Source organism: Carassius gibelio, chromosome A6 (assembly GCF_023724105.1).
Source record: "Carassius gibelio isolate Cgi1373 ecotype wild population from Czech Republic chromosome A6, carGib1.2-hapl.c, whole genome shotgun sequence".
Classification (NCBI taxonomy): Eukaryota; Metazoa; Chordata; class Actinopteri; order Cypriniformes; family Cyprinidae; genus Carassius; species Carassius gibelio.
In genome coordinates this window covers 6,386,998-6,402,618 of record NC_068376.1, presented here as the reverse complement: position 1 = coordinate 6,402,618, position 15,621 = coordinate 6,386,998, and the positions used below count along the sequence as shown (strand labels likewise).

Sequence of the window (15,621 nt, the reverse complement as noted above, 5' to 3'; positions counted from 1 at the left end):
CATACAGCGAAAGTAGGAAGATAATTTACAGATTTGATTCTAACACAGATGGAGACAGAAAAAGTATCCGTGCATCTGTCTTTCCAAACTCTTCCTCTCTCTCTACTCTTCACAACATTTTATGGCTTTGTAATTAATCTATATTTTCAAAAGTTTGCGATGTGACAAGATTCTCACTAGTTACTTTTATCAGGTGCGTCAGTTTTCTTCAGCATGAAGTGGCACCATGCCACTATGAAGATTTGCTTTTAACAGCTGTACAGAGCTACAGAAGCCGAAAGAAAGCGACAGCATGATTTATCGCGGATAAAAACAAATCTTTTTTTCAAATAACTCTTCTCAGTTTCATTCTCCTTTTTACCTTGCAGTAAAATGGCATTTAAACAGCGCAATGAGACAAGTCCTCTCATATCTCTTCTTCTTTTATATGTGCACACACATAAACACATGCAGCTATTTCGCAGCCAATTGAGGGGGTGAAACATCTTGTTTTTTTCTGAGATGAAAGGACAGAATGTAGCATGGAACATTCTTCAGCTTCTCCCGCTTCACTTTTCAGATAATGACACATGGATGTGTTAATGTATTCAAGACCCAAAAGGTCATGCATATCAATAATCTGCTTTAAATGCTGATTGTGTACGTGAGTATTTCCACAGGAGTGTGAGAGAATCCGATAAGGATTGAAAAGCTCTCTCTTTGCTCTTTCACTGGCCTTTGACCTTAGCTCTCCTTTGAGACGGGACACGGTATTTGCAGCTTTTGAGGTCATTCAACTTAGGTCCCTTAATAAACATTTGTTTGCACATAAGGGATCTGCTTCCAAACCTAGTGAGTTGCCTACATCATCATTGCATGTATTCTCTCACCATATCATGATGCATTGTGATGAGCTCAGTAAAAAAAAAAAAAAAAAATCCATCCAAATGTTCTTATTTCTATTAGTCACATTTTAAATGTTCACATTGATTATATTAATTGACTTTTTTGTGACAATTGATATACTGTTTAAATTTGACTGAGAACACTACGATAGGCTGTTTATAGCAAATTCTGTTGTAACCCCACATTTGAAAGAAATTAATACTTGAATTCAGCAAGGATGTATTAAAATGAGAATTAAAAGTGATGTTAAGGCATTAAACATTTTATAAAAGAGTTTCAAATAAATATTTTTCTTTTCCATTTTTATTCATCAAAGAATTCTGAAAAAAGAAACTATTAATATGTTTTCTACGGTGCCTAAAGTGACTTGTTCGGTTTACTTAGTTTTGTCATGGCCACGACATAATAACTCGTGGGAACGTGAAAATATGTCGTGGCCACAAGATATTCATATCTGGGAATGTCATATTAACTCGTGGGAAAATCATATTATGTCGTGGCCACGAGATCATTTTGTAGAGGTAAGGACATCCTTATGTCGTGGCCTTGAGATGCTATGTTGTAAATGCAATACATTTAATATGTATAAATAATATAATAATTACTTAATTCAAGATAAAATATTAATGAATCCATCTCTGATAATCTATGCAGGTAAGCTATGCAGGTTTGTTTGCGCATTAACCTCGTGGCCACGATGAAAACATGTTGTTCCCTCAACATAAGAAGTCGTGGCCACGAGAAATGGATGTTGTTCCCTAAAATGTATATAATTTTATATATATATATATATATATATATATATATATATATATATATATATATATATATATATATATATATATATATATATATATACATATATATATATATATATATATATACATATATATATATATATATATATATATATATGTATACATATATATATATATATATATATATATATATATATATATATATATATATATATATATATGTATTTAGAATTACAAAAATGAATAATGTTATACAATATGCATAAATTATTTATATTGATTATATTCAAAAAAGAAAACAGCTGCAATAATATTCCACAATATCAGCAATTTTGCAGTAATTGTTACCCACCTATTAAAAATATCTGATCTGGCTTTTTGAGTTTTGTGCAAAAATACACAGAGATCAGAGGACAGGAGGTTAAAACAGAAGTCTAAAAAGTATTCCTTTTGTTTATTTTCTGGAAAGCTAAATCAGTGAAGGGCAGTAAATTCAAACTGCCTGAAGCTCATGAGTCAGTAGTGGAGAGAGATTGCTTGTGAGATGATGAGCTTATTGTCTGGTTAAGTACAGTTTTATGGTAATACACTGAGGGTGTGTAATGACATGGATGCTTCGACTGCTTTCATGCTTTATCTCTTCTATTTGCCCTCTTGCTGCCCTTCTGCATAACTCACTACATTCAGAGATATTCTTTTTTCAAATGCAAAGGGAGAAAAGAAGATGGATTTTTAGACGATAGAACTAAAATTATGAAAAAAACTAGATTTGGAGGTTTTGATGCCACTTCATGAAACCCTCTACAGCTTTCAATATTTATATATATTATATTTAACTAGGGGTTACCAGTGTTGAGTACTTATGTAAATACATATTTATTTATTTATTTTGCTTATCCCTCCCAACATTCATTTAAAGGAATTTCTCTCCTTTTCTGCAAAATGTGACATCGTTATAACCAGAACTTTCAAAAGTCTGACAGGTTCATTGGTTGTCATCATCGTTCCAGTTGATGTGTAAGAAAATGACTTCTGAGCTCTTGAAATCTTAAACCACCCCTCACTTTTAACTTCTTCTGTCTTGCCATTTATTTCCCCATTAGTGTTTGAAAACACATCCAAACACAAGCGTGCCGTTTCTCATCAAAACTCCATTAATGACTAAAGCTGCATTGAACTTTGATCCAAAAATTAGATTTACGCTGAAACCAAGCTTTCTTCTGAAACCTCTTCTCTTGCATCTTTTTCCTTTCATTATGCCTACAGATATGGGTGAAAAGGCGAGGATAATAACAGCTTCTGATTTTTTTATTTATTATTATTTAATCAAATCTCTCACTGAACAGGGATAGGAAGAGGAAAGATACGGTTATAACTGGCAATTAACACCAAGTTTATCCATGAAAAGAAACAAGAGGGAGAGAGAGATGGGAAGAGTACCCTTGATCATTATCATTAGAGACTCTATGAAGATTTCAGTGCATAAATATGTCTGCAGATTTAAATTTTGTTCAGTGCTGATGAGATACTTTTGACCAGGAATGGTGTTATAAGATTTATAATGTTCACATTGCACACAAGTCTGATTTGTTGTTGAATTTTAAATGGTTTTTGGTTTTCACATCTTTAAAACTAACTGTTTGCACTGTTGTTTTGCTAGTGATGAAATGTAATCTATCAGTGTAGTCAATATCCGGTGTATCTACATGCTTTGCTATGGTAATGATGTAAGTGCCAGCATGATGCCAGGACATTTTCCTGTGCAAAAAATTGAAAGCTGTCACTGTGGATAGAAGGGACTGATAAATTCACTCTGCTCATGTCTGTCATTGACATCTTGTCGCAGTACTGAACTCAACAGAGCATGTGAGAAAACATTAAGTATTCATGCCTATTCTGTCCAAAATTGCTGAGTCTTCACTCATTGACAGTCTTCACTCAAGTATTCCTAATGGTTCAGAGCAGGTTCAAGTATGTTTAATTAGGATTGGAGCTAAAATCTGGAGTGCTTATCATTAAATAAAACTACAGTTAAAACTGAAACCAAAAAAAAAAAAACCACACAGCTGATAAAGGCATCACAATAATCCCCAAGTAGTCCACACAACCCCAGTCTATCTTGTGAAGTGGAAATCTGCATGTTTGAAATAGATAAATCCATCATTAAGGCCATAATCCTTAATTCATAACGACCCTCTGGATATGTTTCTTAAAAACATGCAGCTTTTCAAATTTGTCTCTGTCCATGGTGCTGAAAGTGACTAGACATTTACATTCCACTTAAAGATGAACATGACAATCACATACCAAAGGACAATAATCCCAGTAAATGGCATGAATCTGTTAAGGAAAACACAACAATATGAAACATCTGTTCATTCAAATTGTCTAAGCAACACAGGTGGATGTGTATGTCAGTGACTCCAGGCAGCTCATGGGAGCTGTAGTCAGCCATAGAAAAAAAGTTGAGGAAGACATAAAACAGGGGAAGAATGAGATCAGAATGGAGCCTTCAGGACAGCTTTGGCAAGTATGGCTATGTACAAACCGTAAAGCAGGAGATTTCACTGGGCTCAAACTCCCATCAGTCTCTGCTTTAAACACAGATACAGAGAAACACAGGGTAAATCTGTGCACAGTGATAAACCTTAGGAAAGCAACAACATTGAGTACAGCAGATAATGTGTTATGCTTTATGACACAATTTTATTAGCACTTTCTATGAATATGGCACAAAATAGGGGCACGATAAACTCTCTTTTTCTCAGCAACTGGTCAATGAAAAGAAGTGCTTAAAAATTTGGAAAATGCTGATTGAACATCAGGAGTTTAAACTATGTATAATATGAGCTGTTTTATTTTCTAATCATATGAAAATTAAATGATTTGATTTTGTTATTTTATAAAGAATAAATATTAAATAAACATCAAAATTAAACAAATTATTTTCTACAACAGTAAACAGAGTATTTTGAGTACAGTAAACTGAGAATGGACTGTATTCTTAGAAAGTCTATTTAGTCTACAAAGCTAACATTCAGAACATATCATCAGGTTTGCAGATGACACAGGGTTCATGAGAAGCAATGACAAAACAGTGTACAGAAAAGAGCTGAGGGTCTATAAACATGCTGCAGAATAAATAGTGTCTTTGAACGTCGACAAGACAAAAGTATCATGCTGACTTCATTCCCCTTTGCATGTCTGGAAATGGATGATACAGATGATTTCTCTTGGTATTCAAAATATCTTTTTCTCTGTGGAAGGCACAAAAATGCTTTTTTCTTATTGTTTGCTGCTCCATATCCAAACACCAGACCCTACATTTGTAGATGCAGGTAGGTAAATTGCATACTGGGTCCATCAAAATACAGGTAGAGTAACTGAAGGAGACCCATTGTAAGTATCAATGTGTATCCAAACTTTCAGAAAATATTTTTGTTGCAACTATATGCTTCATGCTTAAAGACTAATTGAAATCACACTTTTGTGATTTAAGACCACAAACAAAGTGACTCTGATTGGTATAAGCACCCTAGATGAACTCTTTTCTTCCAATACAAAAGGAAAACTGTCATTCAAAAGCGTTAGGTTTATGCCTTAAAATCATACCCATCATAGGCAATGAAACACATGCTTGATTATAAAGTTTTAGCTTATTATATAAGCCAAGTCTGCAATTTTTGTGGGTTAGTTAGAGGCTGGGTTGGTGAAGCCGACTTCAACAAAAAGTTCTGCTTAGTCTGGAGGCTCTGACAACAATGCAATTTAACAGCAATCCTTAATGGGCATGAATAAATCTGCCAAAAGCATTCCTGACATGAAAGCAACAAAGTGCTTAGTTTGAATTATTGTGAAATCACTCAATATGTAAAGGGCCAGACTAGAAAGTTTTAGTGGTTCAAAATCTGAGAGAATTCACAACCACATTTAATTCAGCCACCTTTGCAATAAAATTATAGAATGAAGAGATACGAAGAAAATGAAAGCAATCCACTGGATTCATGTACACATAATGAACAGTTCTAGGACTCTTCATGCCTGTGGGCTTTTCATGTCTGCATCATAATGATTTGTCTGTGTTTTTCTGCTTGCATCAAGGACAATTTTAGCTAAACTTAGACTAAGGAAATGGAGTTAATAAATGATGCATGATTTTCACAGTGAGTTGTGTGTATATACAATACACGCACAAAGACAGGGTAGAGCGAGGTAGAGAGAGAGAGAGAGACATACGGCGAAATTACTATTGTTGTAGGAATAGTTCACTTAAAAAATTTAAATTTGCTGAAAATTCACTCACCCTCAGGCCATAAAAGATGTTGATGAGTTTGCTTCTTGATCAGAACAGATTTACAGAACTTTTGCACTTGCTCACCAATGCCGTGAATGGGTGCCATCAGAATATTCTAAACAGCTGATAAACACATCACAATAATACACATGACCCCAATCCATCAATTCAAGTTCTGAGGACCGAAAAGCTGTATGTTTGTAAGTCCATCATTAAGATGATTTTAAATTCAATTGGCTGCTTATGGCTAAACTAAATAATTCATAATAATCAAAAATCTATTATATGATTTTAATTGATGCAATTTATCTAATAATTCAGCAATTCATTTATTTGATGCAACAAAAAATTGCAAAAAAAAAAACACTTTTGGTGTTCAACAAAACATGGAACAACATGACAGAATATTCACTTTTCCTTGAACTATACTTTTAACCATTAAAAATGTTCTCACTGGCTGTGATTGTGTCATGTCATGCAGCAATAACACCTTAAGTGTGGACAGACAAATTGCTAGTTGGTGGAATCTTATTACACCTGGGTAGGACACACTGTAAGGTGAGGACAGCAAAACTGCAGAATTTATTCAAACAGTCTAGACTTTGAGACTGTTCCTTCAGTACTGCTCTCATCTCTTTTCTATAGTCACATAAATTCTACTCGAGGCCAATATCAGAGTGATTTTATGGAACATTTAATTTATCTGCAATTATAGCAAACAGACTGCCCTATGGCTCTCATCTATCTAGATCGCACTTTGATTCTTTGGATTCTTTTTGATTTCTCTTATATTTTCTCTGTCTGTGTATGTGTTGTGTGTGTCAAGTCACCTTTATTTATATACAGTGAGTCAATAATGCAAAATGATAGTTAAAGGCAGTTCATCATTGAATTCAGTGATATCATCTCTGTTCAGTTGAAATAGTGTCTGTTTTTATTTGCAATCAAGTCAACGATATCGCTGTAGATGAAGTGACCCCAACTAAGCAAGCCAGAGGTGACAGCAGCAAGGAACCGAAACTCCATCGGTGACAGAATGGAGAAAAAAAACCTTGCGAGAAACCAGGCTCAGTAGGGGGGCCAGGTCTCCTCTGACCAGACGAAACCAGTAGTTCAATTCCAGGCTGCAGCAAAGTCAGATTGTGTACATGCAGCAATAACACCTTAAGTGTGGACAGACAAATTGCTAGTTGGTGGAATCTTATTACACCTGGGTAGGACACACTGTAAGGTGAGGACAGCAAAACTGCAGAATTTATTCAAACAGTCTAGACTGTGAGACTGTTCCTTCAGTACTGCTCTCATCTCTTTTCTATAGTCACATAAATTCTACTCGAGGCCAATATCAGAGTGATTTTATGGAACATTTAATTTATCTGCAATTATAGCAAACAGACTGCCCTATGGCTCTCATCTATCTAGATCGCACTTTGATTCTTTGGATTCTTTTTGATTTCTCTTATATTTTCTCTGTCTGTGTATGTGTTGTGTGTGTCAAGTCACCTTTATTTATATATCGCTTTAAACAAAATACATTGCGTCAAAGCAACAGAACAACATTTATTGGGAAAACAGTGAGTCAATAATGCAAAATGATAGTTAAAGGCAGTTCATCATTGAATTCAGTGATATCATCTCTGTTCAGTTGAAATAGTGTCTGTTTTTATTTGCAATCAAGTCAACGATATCGCTGTAGATGAAGTGACCCCAACTAAGCAAGCCAGAGGTGACAGCGGCAAGGAACCGAAACTCCATCGGTGACAGAATGGAGAAAAAAAACCTTGCGAGAAACCAGGCTCAGTAGGGGGGCCAGGTCTCCTCTGACCAGACGAAACCAGTAGTTCAATTCCAGGCTGCAGCAAAGTCAGATTGTGCAGAAGAATCATCTGTTTCCTGTGGTCTTGTCCTGGTGGTCGTCTGAGACAAGGTCTTTACAAGGGATCTGTATCTGGGGCTCTAGTTGTCCTGGTCTCCGCTGTCTTTCAGGGATGTAGAGGTCCTTTCTAGGTGCTGATCCACCATCTGGTCTGGATATGTACTGGATCCGGGTGACTGCAGTGACCCTCTGATCTGGATACAGACTGGATCTGGTGTCTACGGTGACCTTGGAATAAGAGAGAAACAGACTAATATTAGCGTAGATGCCATTCTTCTAATGATGTAGCAAGTACATCGGGTACATGTTTAAGCTAAGCTCACTAAGCACCACCACAGTATATGTCTTCTCATATTTACCTATTTTCATGGGCTGCTTATTGCAGTACCTAGATGTTGACCTTCACTTGCATTGCAATAAATGGCAGAGATAGTGGAAACTACAACTGTTCTCATCGACCAGTGAACCGGTTAAACCTGAGAGGTAATGACACTGGACACCAGAGAGGGGTACATTTGTACAAAAATGCATTTATCTCACGTGAACAAAAACACACATTCAATAATCCTCACAATGCATCAAAATGCATGATAATTGCAAACACAGAACTGCATGCAAATCTCATAATGAAATCGCAAATCAGTTTTCCCTCATACTTAATCTAATATATTTATAAAAGTTATTTTTGCTGCTGACTTGTGAAGTCTTTCTCATTCATGTTTGTACAAATGAATATGGTGTATTACATATAATTAAATAATTGATTTGGTCTGTGCCAATATTTTCTATAAGAATGTAACAGTCGTCTCTATGGCAGCAGAAAATATGGACCAGTGTGAGAGAAATGGTTAATCAATCAGCCCAAATACAGCGACCTATTCCAGAGAATTATAGATTTTCAGTTTGGATCATATGCCAGAAAAAGAATTAGGGACAGCTGTGCCCTTGTTAATATGTAAATGAAATGGCAACACTGTCCTGCTTTTAATTATAATACTAGATGATAGAGTAATTTGGAAATAATGTTCAAAGTCTGTGTGCCATGCTCTGGCTTTTTATGTTGAAGCATAATGTATCCTCTAATCACTTAATATTGTACAAAGTAGTGTCACATTCATTTGTCAGTGGTTAACCTTTAGACTTCCTGTTTTCTTCTAGCTCAGATGAAGTGATTGAGTCCTTCATAGTGTCAGGTACACATGTGTTTCAGATAGGGCTCTTTTACAGCCACTTATGGTTCAATTGGTGCTTAGAAATCACAAGCACAGATGGCATACAGTAATTAACATAAATTAAAATCCTCTTTTCAGTGATTGGCTGTTTTTGAGTCCCCAATGGATGTCATATCCTTCCTTTAAATGTATTGCACCTACCGAGCCCTTAAGGACATTCTGTATCTATGAAATCATTTTGGCCCTGTTTACACCTGGTATTAAGATGCAATTTTGTTGACCCGTTTTATAAGTTTTTACTGCAGCTTTGATTAAATAAATCAGTAAATATATTCATGAAAGAAAAAAAAAATCATATATAGGGTAACATGGTTGAAAGTTCGAGTTTGATGATCTCTTGATGTTGGATAGGCTAGAATCACTATTTTAAGGGGAGAGAGAGGTAGGCTTAAACAGAGTCTTTTTTTTTTAAAAAGAAAAAAGAAAAAAAGTAAATCCCTCTTGTGGAAAGTGCCAAGCTAAGTGGCTGAGAGAGAGAGAAAAAAAAACCTGATGAGTAAATTTGCCAGAACTTCACATATCCTTGTTTTCTTGCACCTGCTGTGCTTTTTCACAGCCTTCCTTCACTTGTGCTTGCAGGAAAAGGACACTCAGCCTAATACTTTACTTCTCAAGTGCGCACTGGCCTTTAAGCCAGATGGGTCCTGATTGGGTTTGTGATATCCCGAGTCCCTCGTAATCACTACCAAACACACACACACACATCCTGATGAGAAGTACTACAAGTAGAGTCTTCTGAGAGAGATAATGACCACTAAAAGAGGAGAACAAAGAGATACAATCACACCATCATAAATTAGCCATCATCTATGTCCTGATTAGCTTCCCCCAGGAAGAATTCGGATATCAGCACCTGGACCTGCTCAAACACCATTTAGAAGTTAATGTAGATGTGAATAAAAAGAGCTCAACTTGTTTAGCATGTTAATGGAGCATAAAGTGGAAGTGGATCAAAAGTACCTCAATAACAATTTCTTTCATAGTTTATTCTCTCAACAAGCTGTCAGACTGTGTTTTAGAGGCCATTTATCTGTCAAATTATAGGCTGATGGAGGTGAGGGTTAAAGATGTGTGTGTGTCAGATCTGAATCTGAGGTTACATGTTGTCAGTGCAGTTTTCCACACACCGAGTTAAACACTCTCACACGCATATAGTGGGAGAGGTAAATTCTTCTGTAGCAGGATGAAATGAAACAGCTAATAACAACTGAAAATAAATAAATAAATAAATAAATAAATAAATAAAATAGGGCAATTACTTTGAAACCTTTCATCTAAATTAACATACAACTATTGTTTTAGAGAGTCAAGGTGAGTAGTGATACAGACTCCTGAGCTGTATATATTACACATCAAGAGAACAGTCAGTTACTGAATTTTGTGCTTTGGAAGCAGAAACATGGATGAGCAAAAAGATCAGAGTAGTTCTGACAAGGGCGTTACAGTGATGGCTAGACAATAAGCTAGCCTACGTCTACTCCGATCTCACAGAAGAGGTACTGTAGATCAGATAACTGAAGAAATTGATGCTGGTGACAGAAAGGTGTCAAAACACACAGTGCATCGTAGTTTGCTCTTTTATTTTCTGGACAATGTTCGCTAGGAAACCTGGTAGGAAACCTTGGGTCTTGCATTCATGTGGATATTACGTTGACCACCTACCTAAAGATTATTGCAGACCGCATGTTCCCTTTCATGGCAGTGGCCTCTTTCAACAGGATAATGCACCCTACCACACTGCAACATTTTTTTTAAGAATAGTTTGAGGAGCAAGACAATGAGTTTGAGGTGTTGCCTTGGCCCTTCAAATTCCCCAGATGTCAATCTGAATGAGTATTTACGGAACATGCTGGACTTGCATAGTCTTATGCTGGTATGGTTGATTGAGTTTGGAAGTACTGATAGTATGCGATTGGAACACAGTACAATCAAGTTGATGAAATTGCTGGAAATCAAGTGTCCCCAACTAAGCAAGCCAGCAGCAACAGCGGCTAGGAACCAAAACTCCATCGGTGACAGAATGGAGAAGTCAAGTCAAGTCACCTTTATTTATATAGCGCTTTAAACAAAAAAGATTGTGACAAAGCAACTGAACAACATTAATTAGGAAAACAGTGTGTCAATAATGCAAAATGACAGTTAAAGGCAGTTCATCATTTAATTCAGCGATGTCATCCTCGTAGTTAATTTTAAATTGGATCTGTGCAATCATTTGCAATCAAGTCAATGAAATCGCTGGAAATGAAGTGTCCCCAACTAAGCAAGCCAGAGGCGACAGCGGCAAGGAACCAAATCTCCATCGGCGACAAAATGGAGGAAATGGGAAAAACCAGGCTCAATGGCGTTAGTTACCCTTAGTTACTGCCTTTTATGATGTAGAAACCACATGACAACAGTGTCGTGGACAAATGCGGAAGTAGTGTCTAGCATCCAGCAAACCACTTGCTTGCTTCAAAGCATTTCCTTATTTACTTCTTCTTGCATGTTTTATGGTTGATTGTGTTACTTATTTCTGGACCATAATTACTGTTTACCATCTGCCGCTGGTTCTGTCGACAAAGACAGCTCCCGTAAACGTAAACGTATGGGCCAACCAAATGACCCAAAAAGAGTTTGGGACAAGTGGAGAGAAAGAGCGAGGATCAATATCGGTGTTGCATTTTCTAGATGGAGAGAGCTTTGTGACAAACTTCAACTAGAAAGAGATGCCAATCTCGCTCGTGTTTTACTCAACAGGTGAGTTGTTTTGATTCGTATCTTTATAGAAAATGTATGCTATTGTAACAATCAACAAGATTAGTATTATTGGGCATACACGCCAAACATGGGGCATCACGTCTCTAGACCCGCGCGAGGATGCGTCTGATCCATAGCGTCTTTGCAAGTCATCTACTTGCGCAAATTATTGAACTCGCGTTTGAAAACAAACACAGCATCTATAAAACTTTACCTCATCCGTTAAATCCATGATTTATCTTTCCATCTGATTGATGGCCGTCAGCGGTTGGGTAGAAGACAACAAATCCCATCATTCCACGATTGTTCTTAGCATCATCAAACCACGCGATTGTTATTGTTTTGGTAGTGCATCCTACAACCTGTACTTTTAAGTTTGCAGATTACACAACTGTAGTAGGTCTCACAAGCAACAGAGATGAGACAAACTACAGGAGCAAGGTGAGCCGCCTTGCCGGGTGGTGCAGTGACAACAATCTCTCTCTGAATGTGGAGAAGATGAAAGAGATTGTTGGTGACTTCAGAAGAGTGCACACTCATCTTGTTCCTCTGAGAATCAACGGTGCAACTGTGGAGAGAGTGAGCAGTATCAAGTTCCTGGGTGTGCACACCACAGAGGGCCTCTCCCGGACTGACAACACCGCTGCACTGGCCAAGAAAGCACAGAAGCATCTCTACTTCCTCCGCAAACTGAGAAAAGCCAGAGCCCCGGCCCCCATCATGTGCTCAATTTCTACAGAGGCACCACAAAGAGCATCCTGACGAGCTGCATCACTGTGTGGTATGGTGCTTGCAACACATCCTGCTGCAAGTCGCTAGACGAATAGTGAGAGCAACTGAGAAGATCATAGGTGTCTCTCTCCCCTCCCTCCAGGACATTTATGGTACCCGTCTCACCCATAAAGCCCTCTCCATCACAGGTGATCCCACACATCCGTCACACATCTTCTTCAGTCTGCTGCCATCAGGGAGGAGACTGTGGAGTCTCCAGGCCAGGACCAGCAGACTAAAAGGACAGCTTCATTCATAAGGCTCTCAGGAAGCTGAACTCCCTCCCAACCTTGCCTCCCCTCCTCTCTTTTGCCCCAGGCACCACTGAACTCTGAACCCCCTCCCCTCTTTTTGACTATAAAGCAGACTTGAATTGACTTGACTAATCACTTATTGTGTGTGTTTTTTTTTAATAACTACTGACTAGTTTATAGGATTATATTCATGTTGGGTATGTATGAGTTTGAAAATTCATGCTTTAAATGTTTCTACCAATCAATTCTTTGTTAAATATATCATATTGTTGTTACACAAATCATGTCTAAAATTACACTGCAAGAGCAGGAAAATTCGGACCATGTGACTGATAAGATAACATTTGATTTATGTACTGGGAGGAGAAACATCGCCACACCACAAGCAAAGACAATATCTAATTGATCAACACAACATTTGAGATGGGCCAACAACCTGGTTTAAATACCCAGGACACCATCAAATTATACATTTAGCTTTTTTTTCAGCCATGCCTTTTACCATAAATTTTGCACACTTTGAGCACCGTTCCAGTGTGCTTAGACCTGCACACCCGCTGCTACTTAGCCACGATGAGAAGAAACGCCACCTAGTATTGTCAAACTTTACTTTGATTATTTTACTTTAATTTATTTTCTTTTCCGTTGAGATTTTCATGTTCTGAGTTAAGTTTTGTCGAGTCCCACCTCGAGTGCCCATCTAAAACTTCAACCAGCCCACAACTCTGTATCTTCAGCCATCGCCCAACGACTGGCTTCCCAGGACGTCACTTCAACGACTACTGAGCTTCAAGCCAATAGTCCAGACAACAAAGGGAACCCCTTAAATAAGCACCGTTAGTACCTCCAGATTCTGAGCTGAACTGGTGCATTTAATATAAATGTTAACCTCATTGAGGAACTCAAATTGAGGGTTAATTAAGTGATTGACGGTTGTTCAGGTATATGCAATTGCACATTTTGTTTTAAACTTGGCATTTCACATTTTCATTCACTTAAACTCATTTTTTCCTCACTTTCTCCCTGCAACTTGTATGAATGTGTGAATGCGTGTCTTCATGTGTTAAATTTGTTTATATGTCTTAGATTTATCCAATAAAGCCTTATTTATATTTGAAAAGAAAAGTGTCTTGTGTTTTATGCTCACAAGTTAATGTCTTAAACTGCCGATCTTGTTACTGTGCAAATAAATAGTGTTTTCACTATACTTTGGATTTTTATATTCATTGCAGAGTTGATGTTATACGGCTCGTTCAGTAAATTACCACAAAAACATTTAATTACACCAACATACCGTGTCATTCTCTTTTCTTTCTTATGGGTATAGGAGAACACAAGCTATTTTAATGTAGCCCTGACCTTCAAAACACATTTAAAAAAACTATTTGTCTGACAAAAAAAAAAAAAAAAAAACTGTGTTTGAAAGTTAATGGTGAAAGCTACAAAGACAAAAACAGAGCAAAAACAATGAAAACATTCATGAAAGGATATCTGTCAGCAGGCATCATCTTTTTTCATGGAAAATGCACCGTACTAAACAAAAAATACTAAAGAAAGAATTATGAGAACAAAACCAATCAAATATAGGTAGGCGAGAACATGAAGTGTTGCACATATGTTTCATCATGTCTTTCAGTAATTTTTTTATATGAATTATTTATTTCTTCCCTTGTACAGCCATTCATCTTTTATTTTATGCGGTGTAGTGAGAGTTAAAGATTTCTTTGATCACGTTCTAAACGTGGGCACTTAGTGTGTAATACCATTTTTGGCTCACTTAAATTGTCAAGAGCGTGAAAATTTTTCTCCCTAGCTAATCTTGGGGATGTGACAGAAGCCACATTTGAGAATGATGAGAATTATGAACTACCCTGAAAATCCATCAGAAAATTCTGCCCTGCGGTTCAATTGCATGATATAACATCCACCATCACTCACAAACCGTAGCCAGAGAAACATACAGATGCACAGTGTCCTTCACAATCAGGACACATACAAACAATCTAAAGCAGAGTGCAAAGGGAAGCAGAGGAATATCGTAATGCTTTCAGAATAAGCAATGAGATTGCAAACAGGACCCTTTCTTGCAGATGGAAGCTGGAAAATGCAACACTATATCAGCATAATTTATCCAGAACATTCTAAACACGCTGAGGTTCTGAGTCAAAATAACATTTCTTTCATCATTTACTCACTCTCTCATTCCAAAAGTGAAATATGAAAGGAGATATTTAGCAGAATGTTCAATGAGATACAAACAGTGTTACATACAAATACATATTTGTGATAAAAAAGAGACTAATTTCAAAAAAAAAAAAGGAAGGATGTTCTGAACAAAAGTATTTTGTATGTGTACTTGAACTGTTTGTATTCGATCATGTGTGTGTGTGTGTGTGTGTATGTGCATGCTTGTGATCCTGCAGTAAATCATTCATCATTTGATTTGGCCAGGAGGGATGTTCATCACAAAACCAACTGAGAAAACCCTTCCAAAAATCAAATAGCTCAGACCCACCTTTAGACATGAATAACTTCATATTGGCATGACTGATAATATTTTATTTCATTGCCTTTGTACCAATCAATAAATATCTATTTTATGAAATCTAACAAAAATGATTAATGATGTTATTTACAGCCCAAACCGAAGATAAATGAGGACATTATTCCCTCATTTTATGAACTAATACAAAATACGACTATTCTGTCTCTTTCTCTCTTTGTCATGTTCTTTGTCTTTGAGCATTTGTGAATAGTGAACAACTAGTGCATATAACCTTGAAAACAAAGAACTGAATTCACTATACAAACTATA

General features: G+C 36.8%; 1 long non-coding RNA gene across 1 annotated transcript in view; it reads right to left on the bottom strand.

Moving 5' to 3' along the window:
* Positions 1-7,111: 7,111 nt before the first annotated feature.
* LOC128016147 (uncharacterized) overlaps positions 7,112-15,621 on the bottom strand; it is a 41,185-nt gene continuing 32,675 nt past the window's right edge. Inside the window, exon 3 of the long non-coding RNA XR_008184079.1 lies at positions 7,112-8,041. This is a non-coding gene — a long non-coding RNA (uncharacterized LOC128016147). The remainder of the gene's footprint in view (positions 8,042-15,621) is intronic.